This window comes from Aquila chrysaetos, chromosome 1 (genome assembly GCF_900496995.4).
Source record: "Aquila chrysaetos chrysaetos chromosome 1, bAquChr1.4, whole genome shotgun sequence".
In the NCBI taxonomy this organism is placed as follows: Eukaryota; Metazoa; Chordata; class Aves; order Accipitriformes; family Accipitridae; genus Aquila; species Aquila chrysaetos.
This window is the reverse complement of record NC_044004.1, coordinates 78,880,382-78,900,739: the sequence shown is the minus strand read 5'-3', so window position 1 is coordinate 78,900,739 and position 20,358 is coordinate 78,880,382. Positions and strand designations below refer to the sequence as shown.

Below are 20,358 nucleotides of genomic sequence, written 5' to 3'. Positions count from 1 at the left end.
CAAAACTAAAGAATGAGATTTGAAGCAAAGTCCTCGCTTTGACCGGCATAGGCACTAACCTCAGGAGCCTCCTGGAAAGCCTGGTTCCTTTTCAGTATAGATGACATGCTGGAAGATTTAAAAAACATTAAACAGAGGTAGTTAATTATTTATTTAGATGTTCTTCTTTTAGGTAAAATAGTGTCTTGCTATCTATTTTAGAGGTCTAAACACAAAGGCTTAAGTGCACTCTAATTTGGGGGGCAGCGTATTTAAAATGGCACTCTACAAGTTGATGTTTCTATAGAGATATGGTCTGCCTGCAGTCTTTGGGTAACTGCACAGCTCACAGAATGCTTGTGTGTTAGGGTGATTTGGGTTTTTTTTTTTCCCTTGTAACTCCTTCCAACCAACTGTACTCTTTCCATTTCTCCTCGTGCTTGCATAATGGTCATGTTTCCTCTGATCTTTACCGAAGAAAAAATATTTTCCTTTTCTAATTCAATCCTTAGCCATTGTTTTCCCAACCTCTAGTTCTCAAGAAATATGATTTCTGAAAAAAAAAAGACAAAGACTAATTAAGCCATTTATCAAACTTCTCCAAGTAGGTAGAGTGACAAATTAGCCCTATCTTCCACCAACAATCCGATGGATGGGAAGATAAAGATGCAGAGGCTGTTGTTTTAGCTGGAAGCTCTCTACTGTATCAATTGTTTGGCCCCAAGCCAAAAGACCCTAAGAGATGACAAGAACTAATGATGGGTCGATGAAGTTTATGCAGTGTGAGGCCTGACATCAAAGGAAACTGCCCTTATTAGTAATATCTCTATGCCCTCTTCCTGGAAAAAACACTAATTTGTTTTTGAAAAAAATTTTACTTCATCATCTTACTCTTTCAGTAAATGGAAAGAAAATGCAAACCATAAATAAATTTGCACAATAATACATTGCCAACGAGTTCCGCTTTTCTCTACAAGTATGAAGTGATCATTATGACATTACTTTTAAGTCCACTAAGAGACTCTAAGACAGGTAGACTGCAAGTAAGTTTCCCTACAAGTCTTTACTTTTATGCCATTCCTTCAGAAGAACCAGGCTCCCTGACAGCCTGTACGCCAGATACAATCTGTGCACGTGGAAGCAAGCATGGAGTCCTGGTCAGGGGAAGTCAGTCAACTTCGGAAGGGTCAGGACCCCCCAATTGCCCCAGATTGCAACCCACTGTAATCAGGTGTACAGAGGTTGTTGCAGAGTCAGGACCAGAATGCCATAAGTTTCCTCGGATTCAGAGAGGGAGTGAGAAAATCCACAGGAGAAAAATTCATCAAGAGTTGGATCAAGCCTGCACCACCTCTGGCTCAAGAAGATCCTAAGCCAATGTAGCAACAGATGCCAGGAAAGAATTCAGGTGAAATATCACTATTTGCTTGTGTATACTTACACTCTTCCTAAGTATTCACTCGTGGTGGTTTTAGGATACAGGGTTTTGGGCGAGGTGGATCTTGGGTCTGACACTGTTCTTACACAACAAGATCACCTTCAAAGTTTGCAACTTAGATCTTCCTCCCTTCTTCCTACGTTTTTTAATATGCATCCATTTTTACATGTAATGAAGACCCAATGTACAAAGTGGAATACAATTACTACTCTACTGGAAAGCAGGAAGAAAGGATGTAACAGCCAGGATGACTTCTAAGAAAAAAACACAACCAAACAAAAAAACCCTGGTTTGATACATAATTAGAAAAGTTTGACTGAAAACAAGCCATTTCTGCAGATACTAAATGTTACTGGGAGCTAGAAGTAAACTCCATATATTTTTCACTGGGAAACTATTTAAAGGTTATTGTTGCTGTCCCATTTTTTATTACTTTTTTTCCTGTGGAAATAGAACAGTATTCAACTTACTGGCAGAATGAGAAACCGCAGTATTGCTTTATAAAACCCAACTGCATAGCCTAATATTCATATACCTGATCAGCTCAATTCACCTTTTCAACAGAACATTATTACAGTATGGAATTAAAAACAATAACGCAATGAAAAGAATACAGCATTAGAAGTCAGTGCAAAGCCATGTTCAGCACATCCTATGGTATTTTACCTTTGTTCTCCAGTCTGGACTTAATAGTATGTGTAGGAGCAGCACGATGCAAAACTAGGATATGTAATCAATCTTGAGCTTCCCTGCATCTCGATAAAATGCCCTGTATTCATCCTTCTTCTATAGCTACCTATCCATCAAGTGGCTTACTCAAAGTAAAGAACAAGTTGCTTTGCACTCATGGAGTTTTTCTTTCCTGTTACTTTTCAAAAGGGGGCATGCCATTTAATCTGCCACGCTGCTTTTTAGCCTGAGACATAAAGGCAATTTACATTGCTTTATCAGCTGTAGGAATGTCTACAAGTTCTGATGGTTTGGGGGGAAATAAAAAAGCTTGGAGTACGTGAGATCCAACATAAACAATCATTGAAAGAACAAAAGAGAAGTTTTTAATACTAAAACCTTACTTGGCAACTTCAAAACAAGGAATTAAAACTTTGGTTGAGAATACAATATGAACCATGCAATACCACAGTAATTCAATTTCTTTCTTTCTCCTGACATGCGTGATATCTTTAAGTACATAATGTACTTTCTTAGCTGTTTATTGATAGTAGGGCTACTTAAGAACCACATTGTGGGTTCTCTATATGCCATTCACTTGCAACACTCTAGATGAAACTCTAAATAAAGATAATGCACTGGTGGAAGTTTTCTGCTCAGAACTGTATTTTGCCAATAAAAATGAAGTGTAAGTATTATGGCAATATGCAATTAAGTGTTCAAATGTTATTGCTTCTAACTCAGGAAGGGAACTCCTTGAGCAAAGAGGCTTAAATGCAATTTGGCTGAAAATTAAATGTTATTCAGCAAAAGATCAGTACTAAAGTTGCCAATGAACCAAACTGCCTGCTTACTTATAATTAGCAACGTGGTCATTGTCTGGCTACCGTGGCATACTGTAAATATGCCTGGGCAGACTGTGTGATTTAAGATTATTTAGAAGACAGTTACTCATTGTCTCAAGAGACAGGTAAAACAACTCTTCTCTTAGTCACTTAGCTTGGCTCAGGGGGGTAGCAGCTACAACTCAATCCTATTTAGCCTTTCCTCAGTAAACTAAAGAGAGGATTCTTCTTTTCTTTAAATACAGCTCCAATTACTGAATATAGCAAGCTCATTCAGAACTACAAGCATCAGATTTGTCTCCTGAATTCAGTCTCCTGAATTTCCCAAATATTTTAACAAATAAAGTTAGGAAATTTTGTTCTATAATTTACACTTTAGGACATGATTCAATGGCAGACTTTAAAAAAGAGTTTCCTCCAAAATAAATAATAACCAGAAACTTATTCCACCCTGCACTTGTCTTTTATTTGCCAGATGACCAGTTTGCTTCACTTCCTTTCCACAACTTTAGAAAATACAGCAAGTCTGTACACATACAGTTCCTGTCTGGAAGCACAGACTTCAGCAGTCAACCCCAAGTTAAAATATAAACTCATCTCTCGTTTCTATTTCAAGATAATATTCAGTTAGGGCTGAAGGATACACACAAAGTTTGCCAGTAAAGGTTGCCTAGTAGATTTTGTGGAAAATAAACTTGGTAGAACAAAACTGAAAAACAGATAAACAAACCACCATGCTGCTACTAAAGCTACACAGAGAAGCGTACAGATTAGCCTTGTATGAATTAGTGCTTTTCCATCGTGCCTGTGAAACTGAAATGGAAGGATGGTAAATGCATCAGAGTGCAAAAGTACTGCTCAGCTATGGCAACAGAAATACAGATTTCGGCCACCAAAGGGATCTGGTTTTCACTTGTCTTGATTTTTCCTTCTTCTAAATCATGTTAATATTATGTCTTTTTTCAACTTAAATTAATTTTAGTCTCTTGCGTTGGGAACAGTTTTTGATTTTAAGACGACTTTCACAAGAGTATTAAGAGAGATTTTGCTCACTAAATGATATGTGAAGAGAGCAATAACTCCAGAGCTGCATGTCCTATTTTAACTATTTCCACTGTCCGGAAAAAATGGGTTGACCTACTCATATGTTACAAAATAGTCGAGGATCTTTAAACAAAATCAATCTCATTGAGCTGAACAGAAATAGAGAGGTGTAATGTGCTCACAGCATAACCCAGTTAGGTGCCCATCCTGGCAGTGGAAGCAGTAAAACCATCAGAGCACACCCACGGTTTGTTTTGCCCAACACAACCTGGGGATTATTGAAAAATCTCAAAAGCTTGTTTTTAAAAAGCACCATTCAAGTTCTAGGGCAAAGAACTTCAGTGAGCATTCTGCTGAGCATCACTCTGTGGACTTGGAAGATATGGACTTGAAGTAGAAGACACGGACTGCTAAATGAGACATAATAAGAGGCGGAGCAGGAACGATCAGAGACGTATTTGAAAGGATGGAGTGAACTACAGCTGCTCAAGCTAGAGAAAACTGAGGGGCTGCATGACAACACTCTGAAAAATATACGAAAATGAAGAAGGGAGTAATACTTTCTTGATTATGAGCTTGATTTGGGGCAGGGAAATACCCGAATGACCTCTGAGATCCATTTCAGACCTTAGTGAAGGGATATGCTACGTGAGAATAAACTGTCTGTGAGGTTCTGGAAGCCTTCAGTAAAAACAGACAATAACTTCATCTGAAGCTTAAAGTCTTTTAGGACGGTTCACAAAACAGAATAGATTTGCCACAAAGAGTTATATTTTTAATTTTTAACTCGTATTGGTTTCATCCCTAGGAAACCTGTGTACTTTCTGCAAAAAAAGCCTGAATTTAAACCATTCCATCAACCCGCAGAGATTTGGTCCTTGCCTTATTTAAAACTTTGTGTTTTGAATCAAGGTGGTGCCAATCACTTCTGCTCTTCTATTAACATGTGTAAACCCTTCTGACTATCTCTATCATTGTAACTGTTGTTAAAATTCTATTATTAAATTTATTATATCTCATTTATTTTGTACTATTTGCTGTTACCCTAAGGATAAGTATCAGCTACTCTGCATTTGAACTCTTATTTTCTGCGCAAAGTCATGTGTGCTACTAAGATGTAGTTAGCTATTCTAATGCTCAACTGAGTATCAAAGTCTTTACGTGGTGTAATAACTTCACTAGATGGCAGTGGAGAGAAGTACTACTTTATATAATTTTCTTTTTTAATAGGACAGGGAAACATCCCAGTAAGTACTGCAATTTATTAGTGTTGTCTGTGTACATGCTAGATCACAAGACAGCAATGTTTTCGCTCACACAAAAGTCTGGGGGCTTCTGCCCAGTTAAATCTCCGTGCAAACATTTGCTAAAGCACGAACACGTGCTCTTCTAGCACTAACACAGAGCGGCAGAGAGTAACTTATCTTTGAATGTTTGTGTCACATTTGTTCTTCCTCTATCTTCATATATATGAATAAACATCACATTTCTATTGTCATAGTCACTAAAGCAATCCCAGAGAAAGAATTAATACCATCGTGCATTTACCATGGCCAGGACCAGAGAGAGATGAGAAAGAGCTTTTCTCTCCTGTGTTTGCTCTGCAGCTGGTGGAGCGACAGACCGGACGTAACCCGGCGGCAGAGCTTAAGAAAGGGAATGGAAGCCTTTGACAAATGAACGCTGACGCTCTTCTAGAAGCGGCACGATACAGCTTCACATCAAGGGCATGAACAATTTTCTCATAAGCTCAACTGCACCACGGTCTTTCCTGAAATGTAAGGTCAGAGACACCGTCCCTCAAAGAATTGTAACACTGATGCCATAAACAAGATGAAGAAAATAAGTGAAGGGTAAGAATGAGTAAGCAAGCAATTCAAAGAGTTTTATGAAGGATACTCTCTGTATTCAATAAAATATTTTTCATTCTCAGGAACTCTTTACAAATACATGTTTGTTGAGAGAACTTAATGTCCCTTACAGATGACTCAAGAAACAAAGCATAATTTTTCAGACTCCTGACAAAACTCGAAGACGAAATACTTTAAGCAGCAAGTTCCGTAGCTTCTAAGCTTCAAAACCTTCAAAAATTGAATCTTTTGAATATGGATAACTGATGCCTGCCAATCTTTAGAACTAAAATACACCTGAACAAAAATTAAAAAACCAGAATGGAGTGGATGATTTCATCCAAGATCATTACTTCAGTTAAAAGATTATAAGTAAAATTCTCCAGAAACTATGGAGTTGTCTGGCTTTATTTATAATGTTCAGAAGACACAAATTATCATTTTAAGGAGATGAAAAAAGTTTGGTTTCTTCTAACATCAGATGTAAGAAAAAATCTTTTCTAAGGTTTGTTTCTTGCTTTTCGAGAAATGTCGTATAAAAAAAAAAAATCAATTCACTGCCTAAATCACACTTTCCTATACTACGTCTTGCCTTTATCTTAACTACATCCAAGACTTTCCCCTTAGAGAGCGATACTTTGTCATCTGACATCTCATCTGCTTGCTCACCACACTGTTTGGAATAGCTAGCAGAGATTCAGGATATTGCAAGTGATGATAAAAAACAAACCCAGTTCTGTTGCAAGTGACTTCTTGACTTATGCCTGCTAAGCACAAACTTCCATTCAAAGGCTTGAACTTTTAAAGGCATAAGTCTCTATATTTATTTTTGTGTAAATATGAGCAGATGAGAAACAATTCCTTATGGCATTCATTCTGTGAGATTTCCCTTACTTTTCCTCTTCGCTGGCCATTGAGAAACAGAAATATATGGAGGTGCAAAGCCCCAGGGTTTCGTTAGTGACACAGCGGGTTGGATTCTCTGCTATGCAACTTGCACATGGCTCCGGTCAAACAAACATACACAATACACAAGGCTGTCAGATATAGTACAACTTGTTGCCTAAACCAACCTGATAAAAAAAAATAAATGACTGCTCCCTAAGCATCAAGAGGTAGGTAAAAATAAGGAGTGAATTATGTAGATTCCTAGAAAAAAATACACTTCAAATTAGCTTGGTGGATTTCCCCAAATGGAGATGTTGTAAATAAATAGCTACAATTCGATATGTTTGTGAAACTAAATATATTCAGCAGAAACACAAAACAAAAGACCAACATTGCAAAACAGTGATGCAACTTACGCTCACTCCAACCCCAGTTGCAGGGAAGTGATTTTCTTTTATCATTAACATTAGACAGCTTCATGCTGGATGCTCTGGGATGACCTGGATATACAACGAGACAGTTAGGTACCCTGCTAAGAAGCCAAAAGTCCTCTCCAACAACAAAATAGTCTTTCTAGTTTATTTATTGCACCCATTCATTTCCTCTTTTTAAACTCTTAATGTAACCTTACATGAGAAAAATATCAATTGCAAAAAAAGATAACTGTTACACACCTTATTCTTACCCCTTTCCCCCAAACACGCTCATAAATCAAGGTGCTGTGGGTTTGGCTGGAAGCTGCGCCATCGTATTACTCTTAATTAAGTAGCCTTAAAGTGGCCAATCAATATTGATTCATATGGGTCTCACTGCAGTAAGTCATCACAGTGTCTTAAGGTACTACTGATGTGAACAGAATATCTAGACTTGCTCTGTCCACATTCCTGTCAAATGAAGACTAAGCGTGAAAAGAAATATTCACTTAGCTATTTGCTTCTATATAATATACATCTGACTTCATATAGAGCAGCTTCCCTTCCTTTTCAAAACTGTACAAATATTTCCCAGTCCACTTAGTTTGCAATTAATTTATCTTCACTTGAATTTTTTACTACCACAAAAAATGTAGTGACCTACTTTTTCCCGAGGTTTAGAAGGAGGACTTGCATGATAGATACTGGTTAAATCTGACCATAACCTGCACCATGTCTGAAAATTGCTCTATTATTGTTATGATAATGCATCATTACAATAAGATGCTCTCTTCCTTATCAATTTCAAAATGTAACTGTCTACAATCAATTAAATGCATTATTAGGCTGATTGGCACTTGCATATCAATATCTAAACTAAATTGATCTGAGTAACTCGCCCAGATTTCCTAGGAGTCCAAGCATGTTTCTCTCTTCTCTAAAGGGAAGTAAGGGTTTAATTGTCCAGTGTCTGTTGGTGATTTTTGCCACAGCCTAGTTAGCTGATTAGGGCCATAAAGACTATAATCTATCAGCAGCATTAAAAGTTTACTTTACTACTATTTGGTTTCCTATGGTTCTAGCACAAACGAAATGAAAGAAAATTGTCTTCTATACACCCTCTCTCTACACTTTGTGCTTACAACATACAAGTTTCTACAATTTAACAAGCTCTATGTGCTTATTTTGTAGCTGAAGTACAAATTTATTACCTATTATAAACAGTATTTATGTGGAAATGTTAAAAGAGGAAATAAAGACATGAAAACAAATTGTGTATTCAGCCATATAACATTTTTTGGCTCAGTTCAGGTTGCATAGTCATGCAAAGCAACTCCTTCTTAATTGTCTGTTATCCCACACTGCAGAGTTTGTATAAAATCTTAATCACAAATCTCCTAAAGCTGGGGATCTGCCCTTACGTGCCACTGCATTGGTAACTACACGGCAAGAAGAGGTTGATGCATGATAATCATTCTTCTTCTCCTTCCTTGGCAGTGAGGTAGCTGGAGACAGGATTAGTGCAAGTTCCACCCAGCTGCAGATCTGGGACGATCTGCCGTGTAGAGCAACTCTCAACAGGCAGGCTGGTAATTTTGCAATGGATTGTACTTCTATCTTTGCACTAACACGGATCAAATATTTGCAAATGAGGCATTCATTACTTCGTTATCTCAGAAATCAGCATATTCTTTCTTGTGTCTGTCCTCCCGTCACTATTCAGCCAAAGTAATCAGAGATTCCAGCGATATTTTAAAGCCTCTCAGTTATCAGACGATGGGTGTACAAGCTATTTTTATCCCCCCACCTGGCCACCCAAAAGATTTCTGAAGTTTGAAGCTCTAATTTAAAATGACTGAGTATTTTTACAACAATTGTACTATGCCTTGATTGGGTTCTGAGGCTTAAATAACAGTGAAACAGAGCTGAAGACAGAGTGCCAATTTATAAACTAAACTGAAGTTTTATACATCAGTAAATCCTTGACCAAAGTGGATTATAACGTAAACCCCTGACAGACACTTAGTTACAACATAAGCAGTGGAATATTAAGGCAGTATTTTTATTTTCAGTCCAAACCCAATTCTCTCAGAAAAATATTTCATATCACAGCCTCTCATTCCTCGGATCCTCTCAGATTTCGATTATCTTTTCTAGCTAATGTTCTAAAAGAAATATTTGAGTTAGAGATATGCATAGCTTATTTGACTTTTTTGCTACCTTTTTCTTTCACCAGCAATGAAAATTTGCAGTGCTGTGTTGCTTGCTACGGGGCGTAGATTTGAGTTTTTAGCTTGTACAGTCACACTTACTTTGTGTTTACTATGCAAAACAATTATAACAGTATGTGGGAATGAAAAGCCATCATTTTTGTGGAATTGAATGAATTGTATAAATTTTACTTCTGAATTGCTTTGGAAACTTGAAATTGTTAGTAATTAAGAAACACATTCAGATGTCTTTCCAGTCTTTCATTTTCTGTCTTTGATGCATTTGCCACTGGGTTTTTCACAGAATATTAAGCTTTCCATATGGTTTCATTTACATTTCTAATGCAAGAGACCTAGTTTGCCATCGCATGTAGTTTAGGTCTCAATTGTAGGTCACATCTAACTAGGGGACATCTAGAAAGTAAAAAAAGTCCTAGCACCTCTGTGGTTAGCGCTGCTGAATAATTGCTGCAGTAGCTGAATTTTGCTGTACAGATGTTGGTAATTTGAAAACCACCGGTATCAAACTGTCAGAGTCAAGAAATGGCTTTAATTATTTCCTCCCTGGAGCAGTAATAGCCATTACTTGAATACTGCCAAAGCTGGAATGTGTTTGCGCTGGTGATTTCTTAGCACATTCAGTGAAGGCAGCTTACCTGCACTTGCCAGCCCTGCTGCCATCATAGATTTGCTCCCTTGTCGGGGGAAACGCAGAACGGCGCAATTGCTTCGGCGAGGGCTGTATCATCTGGAGACCACCTTCGCGAACTTTTGTTATTTTCCCAGGCCGCCGAAGACTAACATTGTTTTTCTGCTTCATTGAGTACTGAAAATAGAAAATAAATCAGACAGAAAGCTCTTGGAAATAACGATACAGGAAAAGTCTTCTCTGGAAGGGAATAATTAAATAAAAAATCAGAAGCTACAGAAAACTGGGTGGAAAATTGCACTAAGAAAGAAGGTGAGGTCAGCAGGGCTACTGCAAGAGTCTCCTCGTCACTTTGCATAAGCACTGCCCAGGCTCTCATCCCTACTTGCAGCAATAGGCATAAATAAAACCATAGTCAAAACCACACAGCTTAAAAAAAAAAAAGTAAAAATTCAAGAGCAGGTCGAAATATTTTTAATGGTTTATAGCAATTTTAACATTATTCTCTGTCCTTCTTCAAATAGATCCAAAACACAGAAAAATTAAATACTGATGTTAATGCGAACATTTCCACAGGAGCCTGCGATGGGCTTTGGCTCGTGCTTCAAAAGAAAATAAAAGCCCTTGAAAATAACTCTTGGGCTAGGCCTTTTTATTCCTCATCCCCATGTTGTATTGATTTAAGAAGACAACCTAACCTCTGCACCCCTAAAAGTTATCTTGTCTCTGAAGTGGGATAAGGTTTTTCTCCCTAAATGATTGCAGGGCTTTTTGTCCCTCTGACAGATGATATTAAGAAGTGCTGATGCAAAGTTTTTGTGAAGTCTGGAGGAGTTTGTCTCTTCTAGGAGAGCAAAGAATCATTAGGACGTTCATGCAATAGCCACGCACTTGGCCAGCAGTAAACTGCTCTTCCTTTGAAGTGCACACTTCCAATATTTGTGCATATAGAGACCGAGCGTGTTTTCCCACATGCAGTAACCTTTTCTTCTGCTGACTGCACATCACAGACTAGCCCAACATCACAAACATAGCATTAATGGTCTCTGGGTTGCTCAAGAAGGAAGGGTGGAAGGCTGGGAGAAGCAAAACATTGCTTATAAAAAAAAAAGGAACGCTATAAGGAAAACCAGTCTAAAGAAATATCTTGGGGTCCCTTTGGAAATATTTGCCAGCCTAAAAGTCTTTAAGTCATTAAGAACTCACCTCTAAGTTGTGCAACACGTTTGCTATTAATTTATCTCATGTTTACAAGTACTAGCAAGGAAGAGGTCAAGGAATGTTTTAACTCCAGCCAAATTTTCCTTGACTTTGTTTTTTATTTCCTTTCTTTCTAGGTCAGCAATAAGAATTAGAAATCTTGAGAAAAAAATAGAAACAGTCACTACTTTAAAACAAGCAGCGCGGAAAAAAGAGAAGAAAAATGGATTTTCTTCGCACTCCACTAAAATAAAGACCTACAGGTTCTGTTGAGTTTTTGATCAGGCATTAAGATACTTTCCCAACCAAGCTTCTGCAATGAATATTTCTATGAGGTAATCACTTCTAATAGCAGCGATTACTGCTGCTAGTATTATACCGTGGTAATGATAACAAACACTGTGTCAGTACCATAGGCTGTTTGAGCATTAACAGAAAAGATTATAATACTGGTTAACAGAGGTTTGTGATCAACAGCTATTAAAGTTCTGCTGTTATTCTTCCACGATAGCTAGGAGCGTAAATAACAATGAGTTATGAAATGCTCTCTAGTGTCTCTGCATGGGCAGGAATTGTTTTGATTGCGAGAGGCAGGGCTTGCGTGTGGCATATCTTAACCACAAAATTGATATCTATGTACAGAATTTGGTGTCATCGACATTCAACTCACAGCTGAAACTATTTTGGATTTTTGTTAAGAATGACAAGATTTGATGAATGGAGATTAATGATTAAAATATTTCAGCCTTCCTAAGTCCTCACACAATATGATGGCAAATAAGTCTTCAAAGAGATTTATTTTTGTTCCTAGCAGCTGGATATCTAGAGCCTGCCGTTCCTGAGGGAGTCCCAGAGACCTACTTGATGATGGGAGTGTTTCACAGCTGTAAGAGACTCGGATTGTTAAACAATGACTTGAGCTGTAACATATTTTAGTGACTAGACTCTTAAAACCCTGAGGTTTTCTAATTGCCTAGAGCCAGCCTGCTTATCGCTGGAAACCTGTGAGCTCCTATGTTGTAACACAAGGCAGTGAAAGCCTGTCTTAAACATGTAATTCAATTACAAGGAAATTATTCCAGGAGAAAAAAAAAAACACCTTCCACCCCAATTTTTCAGCTGTCAGAGGTGCAGGGCTGGGAGGCTTGCTGACATAGGTGAGATGACTCCTGATGGACCCCTGCAAGGGTGCCGCTTTTTGAGCACCGCTTGAGAAGGCACAGATGGGAACAAAACCTGTGATGAGAGTAATAGATAAATGGTGCGCACTGGTTCCTACAGAATAAAAAACAGCAAATGGCAGAGAAACAGTCCTCCAGCTCATGAAATCCTTCCCCAAGGTGCATACAGCAGTGAGATTTATTCTGTTGTCAGTGGCAGGGTGAACTCCTCTTTAACCATCGTGATGGTGCCAAAACTACAGCTGTAAGATCAGACCCTGTACCGTCTCTTCAGAGAAGAAAACACCCAAAACGGGTATCACCAACACCCTATTTCTGCAAGGCATAATGGCATTAATAGCATTAAAGGCCTTTATGGTCTGTAGAAAAATATTCTTTATCACCACCTATGCAGGAAAACAGGTGTGAAAATTATTTGGTTTTCCTACCTACAGAGAATATTTATTTGCAAGGCAATTACTCAATTACAAACATTTCCATTTTGAATTTGAATGAAAAATTTGGACAATGCCAGAGCAACATTTGTGAAGTCACAATGACAGAAGTAGAGCTTTTGTAAAAGCACTTTTTATAAGCCGCGTGCACATTTAAAAAACACTTTGAAACTCTCATCAAAGATTTCATTACAGGCTCTGTAGTGATCTATATTACCAGGCCTTGATTATTTTTGAAAAATATGCTACATTAACTTACGTATGATGGAGTTGTAGATTTAAATAGCTTTAAAGTATTATAATTAAAATTAAATCACCATAAACAAAATTAATGAATAACGTTTCCTGGTTCGTATCCCAAGTTTTTAGGGACTCTATTCACTAGCTGATTAATATGTCAAAAGTAGTCATTTTGTATCATGCAGTCATAATCCTGAACGGCTGCACTTGTGGATGTAATTCTGCTCAAAACCCAGATGACAGAGAATCAAACTATGCAAAGTTCCAGTACTGCCTTAAAATTAAAAAAAACCTTGCAATGAGTGCCTTACTGTTATAGAAGATAAATACATCAGCAACTATTTTTAGGAGGCAAAAAAATCCTCACTAAGTCTGGCATCTTTCTAAAACTTATCTCTTAAAATATTTAAAACAGTTTTCCAAGTTTCTTGTTTAGCTTGGCTTTTATTCTGTGGTAAGACATTTTGGGGGATATTGTTTGCATTAAATGCATTTGGATTGTTTGCATTAAAAATATTATTCTGAAAAATCTAATTTTATCCTTATTTCAAGTAGGCAGTGAGAAGAGTAGAATTAATCTACAATAGAAATAACTACACTCTCCTGGAAAATTAATCTTTTTAGAACCTCGTACCTAATTGCCACATGATAAAACCTAGTGTGACATTTTGGATGAACATGAAGCAACATTTTGTTTGACAATACTTTATTATTCTTACCCTGTTTTGACATGTTTCAGTGCTATGCACGTTTTTGGCTAGTAATTTTCAGTGAGCATCATGCTGTCTTGCCTCAGTCATATACAGCATCTTGTCACAAAACAATTCAAGTTCTACTTTGATTTCTTCTTCCCCAGAAATATAGAATATGTGGGATGTCTGACTTACTGTAAAAAGAATAATTTGCTTATATAGTGCCAGTCAGTTTCCAGGCATCACATTTTAAAGGCAGAAAAATCCAATAATTTTGGATCCAAAAAAAATGCCAATAATGCCTATTTTGAAGCTATTAGTTTTCCTGTATCACTGTGCCAGGAATGAAACTGCTGGCACTATGCATGTTCATAGGTGAATAGCAACTGAGGGAATATGGAGAAACTTCAGCTCTGAAGGTGGATGAGATCAATGTGTAAGAATTACCTGAGCAAAATAACCAAGTATAAAAAAGTTATTCCTACAAAAGAGGGGAGATACTTTAAATGAAACCCATGCTTTAGAAATGCCACTGCTTGCTTACATAGAATAAGTGGAATATTTCATGGCACCCTGCAGACTTTAAACATTTTTAAAATAAAGGGATACTCTAGGAGGAAAAATGACAGTTCTGCAGTCTCCCATTTCTCCAGGGACAATGCTGAACCCAGTTTTGCTCTAGGAAAGTCTTACATTTCTCAGAAAAATCACACTTACGTGTTTTCCACAGTAGTTTGGCACGCTTCTTTCCTGTACGTTTCTTGATAAAACAGAGTTACTGCTTTGATCCGTGTGGCTGTGCCTAAAGCAAGAGGGAACCTTTCCGCTTAGGTGGGAGTGAAGCTGTCACCTTCTCAAGAGACTGACTGCAGCTAACGGCCACCTGATCCTCTCTCCTTTGCAAGACCTTGACAGCCATAAGAGTGAAAACTAAAAAAGAAAATTTCATCTGTTTGGGGATGGAGAAATTGGGGAGCTTTTCTTCACTGCAGGTGACTAGCTACTGCATATTCCAGTAACTGCTGGCCTTCAGGTGGTTTTTTCCCCTCAAGTGGTTAAGTAAAAATAGATGTAGATAATGATGAATTTAATTTCCACCTGAAGCTTTTACAGGATCAGGTCTGTAGGGAAGTAGATTCCAGTGTGTCCTCAGCTGCGGAAGGAGAGACAGGTGCAGGCTAAAAAAAAAAGGCTTGTTATAATCACTCCTCTTCAACACAGCTGGTCTAACAAGAGCACAGAGGTTTATTTGGACCACGCTTGGAAAATGGGAATTTCCATCTTTTTGTTCTCTTCTTAATGTACTGTGCAGAAAGGTCACTTGTTCTGGCAGTGGCTAATATCTGACATCTGAGCAGATCCTTAACAGGGGTAAATTGCCATAGTTCAGCAGTATAAATAGGCGCAGCAGCACTCACCGGCCGAGGATCCGCTCAAAAATGCTTTTGATTAATTTCCTGTTACCGGGTTGGTCTTCAAATGCCTCTAGATAACTTCCTGGCAGCGCAGTTAAAACGCCATTTGCAGAGTGGCATTTCCAGTTTTGCCTTTGATTTGCAAGCCAGCACTTGATGCTTTCTGTTGATCATATTCACCCACCTCCGTCAGTGGCCTTGGTGGGGAGCTGACTCGAGAACCTTCCCGGTGCAATCTGTACCGACACTGAGCAGACGAGCAGCGGCATTAATGCCTCCTGTCCACCATCTGCCGATTTTCCCTTTGTGTATTTACCAGTCTGGGGAGTCCTCACCGTGTGTGCAAGGACTTTGTGCCCTTCTTCCTCTGGCATTTAGGGCTGGATGATATAAATATGCCACTCCACTTCCCAGTATACATTTATGGCTCTTAACTCTTAAAGGATTTGTTGTTAGGTTATGATGGCAACTTTTCAGTAGCATTTGTATGACCAACAAATATTGATTTAAAAAAATGGATAGCCATCTCCACAACACATTTTATGAAATCCTTAAGGGTTTTTTTTCACGTGTGGTTATTTGGACTAAAACTGTTCAACTGTATCATTTTATGGTAACTTGACTTTAAATAAGGTTGTAGCACAAGTGGGATTTATAGTTATAAGATTAATTTACTACAAGCAGGTGGAGAAAGATGTATTTGAGCAGCAGAACCCAAAATTCGCATGGTGAACCTCAGAATAGGGTTGTCTTTTCTACAAGGTTGTAATACCACGATTACGAGCTCAATTTTTCTGTCACTTACATGAGTTCTGATGAAGTGTAACTAAACTCAGTGAAGCTACTCTTGATGGAGAACACGTACCAGCCTCAGGAAAGCCCAGTGCCAACAAGTGATCTAGTTTTTGCATCCATGCCATATAGCTGAGATTTTACTTCCAGTCATATATAAAACTGCATGAACAACACACGGTGGCAAAGGACCATTGCTTCAAAAAATAAGAAAAGCTACGGAAAATCATAGCAGCTTGAAGGCAAAAGGAAGGAGATGCTCTTAGGTTTTCTCTCTTGAGTCCCTGTGACCACCCCCAGGTGGGTCAATGGCGGTGGACCAGAGGCAGGACCCCGAACTTGTTGTTTAAGCGCAGTTCTTGCCACCTCTGTTTCCTGGCTGTTACTTCCAACCAATGCACTAGAAAAGTAACTGACAGAGACAGTGGTAAGAGGGCAAAAAGGAAAAGATAGCATTTTATGCCAGATTTTGGGCCACATAGTGATAGTGTGGAGACGGAAAACCGTTCACGTCCCAACCTGCCTGTTCTCCATCTGTTTGCAACTAGATACTTAGTCCCTGTGTAAGCAGAGGGAAAAGGGATGGGGTTTTTTTATTGCACATTCATGTAGATTTTGAAAGGAGGAAACCAAGCAAGCTAAAATTAAATATAATTTTCTCTTTTTCCCCATAGACTCAGCCTGGATGGATGCCAAACCACATTTCGGAGGGGTGAGAAAGGCCCAACATCTGCTTCTGGTGTAACTGTTTGTATCTTCACTCTAAGAAAATTAGGTTTGAAATAATCTCAAATTGTCTGACACCTGTATCCTATTAGAAGTGACACATGGAAACACCTTCAGCGTACCGAATTTAGCACCATGTCAACAGTTTAAAGTTAACAGGGAAAAAAATTGATAAAAATCATTGCTTCCCAGTTTCTGCTGAAACAGATCTTGTGCCATTTCACAGGATCATACTGCAAGCTTGGTCCATAAACGTAATGGGGTTTGAACCAGGAATTATAACATGGTTGTGCCCCTAGCTATAGCTAGAATTAAATTCAGTGTGCACATCAAGGTGACTGGTGTACTGTATTTTGAGCTCAGTGGAGGCACACCTATGGCTTGGGTGCCAGCCAGCACCTAAGACACAGACACGCAGTGATTTCAGGGACCTTTTTTTCTGAAGTTCAGCTATGAATCTGAAGTTTAGCAACTTGCAGCTTCTGAGAATAGCGAGCAGGTCATATCTTACTTGTCTCAAGAAAGGGAATCAACTTCCTGCAACAGAAGATAAATCCTGCATGGCGTAGAGGTTTTCTAGTTTTTGGACACAGAGAAAAACCAAAAGAATTCTGAAGTCAGGCAACTGGTTTTGCTATATTGCCCATGCACTTCCCTCAGTGCAAACGCCGAAGTGCATGTAGGGATTTATTTTAAACTCTCTTCCCAAACCTATGTAATCTCCCATTTGCAACTTCCTCTTATTTAGGAACAGATTTGGTGACCTTTTCCCAGATAACATACTGACAATAAGATTCAAGTTCTTCTGAGAAGGACATTCATTAAAATTCATAAAGCTTTATGACTTTCATAAAATGTATACTACCTAAAAACACACTATCCATTACAAAAACATATGTCTTCCCATTCACCTTTAAACACATTCCTTTTTTTGAGAACTTTGAATCAATTTGTTTTAAGAGATTAATTGTTTTTTAATGCTAGTCTGAGAGTAAAGGGAAACTGTTTTCTTTTTAGATAGTATTGGTTTTCAGCAGATCTGCATCCTCAATGAGCAACGTCTAGAGTCAAGAAACAGGAAAAAACACCGGTCTTGATTATTTTTCTCTTTTGTTCCTGCCAATTATTTGACACCATGCGAGCGGTCATTTTATCATGGAAATAGCTGTGACAAGCAAAGAGGATATTTACAGAAACACAGGCAGGTCAAAATGTGTTTTAAGAGTTGGGAAATAGCAAATTAACTTTTGGAAAACAAGCCAAGGGCCAATACCAGGGTTTGTCAGCTTGTAGAGATGGGACGGGGCTGGAGTAGGGGTCCTGACCCGCTGGAGCCAAGGCCATGGGTGGCTGGGGAAGCCAGCAGGGAAAAATGGCTGGGGCTGACGGAGATGCCTCACTCTGCCATGGGCTCCGTGAGGCACAAAATGACCAGCATGACATCACTGTCGCTCCGTTCTGGTTGGGAACCTGTGGGGTGTGCACAGGGGAGTGCTTTCATCTTCCTTTTTTATTTTTTCTTTTGTCTAGTCAAAAGATAATTATGATAAAACCCACGAATGCTCAGTAAAACCTGTTATTGCTAACCTGCTGTCTGTGTGTGAGTAAAGTCAGAGCTCATGCAAGAACGGACCAAAAAGTTAAAATACACGCAGGCACACTGAATTTCAACATGAATTACGGCACGCTAATGAAAAATATGTTAAAAGTAGAAAAATGGGGCAATAATGGCAAGAGACACCAACAACACTGAACCATTTTCTAGAGAGAAGAAAGCATGCAGGACTCTGTGACAAGAAAAGTGTGAAGTACAAGTTTAGGCTTTTTTTTAAACCCCAGGACCAGCCAAGTGGACTTCCTGTATAGTGTGGCACTAGTGACGCTAAATAAAGGATAATACGTAGTATTTTACTATATTCCCTGAAAAATATCAGGGAAAACCAGCTATTTGAGGTGGAATTTAGTCTAAGGGAACAGCTCCAGTGCCACAGTTGAATTTTGGAATAGTTTAATGGAAACTGCTCCCATGGTCCTCCTTAGGTTTAAAACTCTCAGCTTAGGAGGGGAAAAAAAAAAAAAAAAAAAAAAAAGAAAGCCTGCAAGCTTCCCAAGAAAGAAAATTATAAACTGCTGTAAGCAAAATGTGTGTGTACATCGGAGTAACAGCTTTAAAGCAACATGAATTTGAACGAAGTGAGCTCACAGGTACATATTGCAAACAGCCTTCCAAAAAGGGTGTTACATGGTAGGACAGTTTCCCCAAAAGGATGCTACAAATCACATACTTGAGTTATTAAACAACAATACTCTGAAGGGAACTGTATAAGACAGGCAGCAGTTCTTCATTAGGAACGTCTTATTAGAGGATCTTTCTAAAGTATTTTTGCTTATTACTGTAATAGGTGGGAGAAAATAAGGGTGCTTTAAAAACATCTGCTGTGCTTTAGGTACACAAAGAAAAGCTTCAAACGACAAGGTGCCAACATGAATTCAGTAAGGCCGCAATACTGCTCTCCCTGTATTTCAGTCATGTTACAGCTGAGGTTCAACTGGAATACGGGTGCAGAGCCCTGCTATTATGATGGACAAATACTGATCCCATCCAAATATCAGGATAAGCTAGCCCCTTCCCTATGGGCAGCTTGGCCTCCGAGACAGACTTTAGCTGCTGGCAAAGATCCTCCCACACATACCACAACCTGTTTGTCCCAGCTGAGGTCTCTGTAAAGAACTGAATCAACAGATACACATTTGTAAGTGTAAACACGGGCTGTGAAACTCCAAACTGAAAAGCCAGCACAGCCTCCTCGCATAGCCCAACTCCCGCCCTTGAACTTTCAAAAATCAGTTTTTCCTTGGTACTTCTGATTTGAAACACATGACCCCTCTTCAAAGTCTTAACAAGTTTTTGCCCTTCAAAAAATAGCCAGCCTTAGTTATTCCTGGCTGCACCTTGCTATCACAACTTGACAAATGTGAAACAAAATAATAGGTAATAAATTTTGAATACAAATCCCACATTTGACCCTGAGGAAGTACTCCACTCTTTTAAGGATGGACAGTGTGGTCTTATCCCAGCATTTGTGTCTCCCTTTCAGAACAAAAATAAAACACGGATCTGCTTATCCTTTCCTTTTTGGTTCACAAAAATGTAACTTCCTGCAAGAGCCTGATCAGTGGCTGATAACGTCACCTAATCTGAGCAAGAACAGCCTGGGGACTCTGGTGTGAGACAGGAAAATACACCAGCTGGAAACCTGCATAGGGGATGTACCAGCTTCAGTTACCTCCGTCAGCCCTGCTGGCTCTCCTCATGCTTACAGAAACCATAAAACAAACATAACTCAGAAGAAATACAGAAAAAAAGTAGGGAGAAGAGAACAAGGAAATCTGTGAACTGAGCAGATTAGTCACTGGTGTCTCGTGCCTGGGATCTGAGACCTGCTGAAACATTTTCAGTTCAGTTAAGGAAACCCTCTCATCAGCAACCGCAGAATTATTTCACAGTGGCTGAGGCCCGACTGCATCTGAAAACGAAGTGCCCTATCGCCCATCTTTCCCTCTAAAACAAACTAAGGTGCACGAGCAGCTGGCATATCTTTCAAGGCACATTTCAGGTGTTTGCTTTCTTCAGATTAATAAAGATGTTCTGTTCTTTGTTTCTGTAGCTCACACGACTTTTTTTCCTAAGAA

At 38.8% G+C, this 20,358-nt stretch overlaps 1 long non-coding RNA gene across 1 annotated transcript in view; it reads right to left on the bottom strand.

Moving 5' to 3' along the window:
- Nucleotides 1-20,358, bottom strand: part of LOC115345723 — a 31,267-nt gene that overhangs the window by 5,171 nt on the left and 5,738 nt on the right. Inside the window, exon 3 of the long non-coding RNA XR_003924930.2 lies at nt 9,993-10,162. This is a non-coding gene — a long non-coding RNA (uncharacterized LOC115345723). The remainder of the gene's footprint in view (nt 1-9,992; nt 10,163-20,358) is intronic.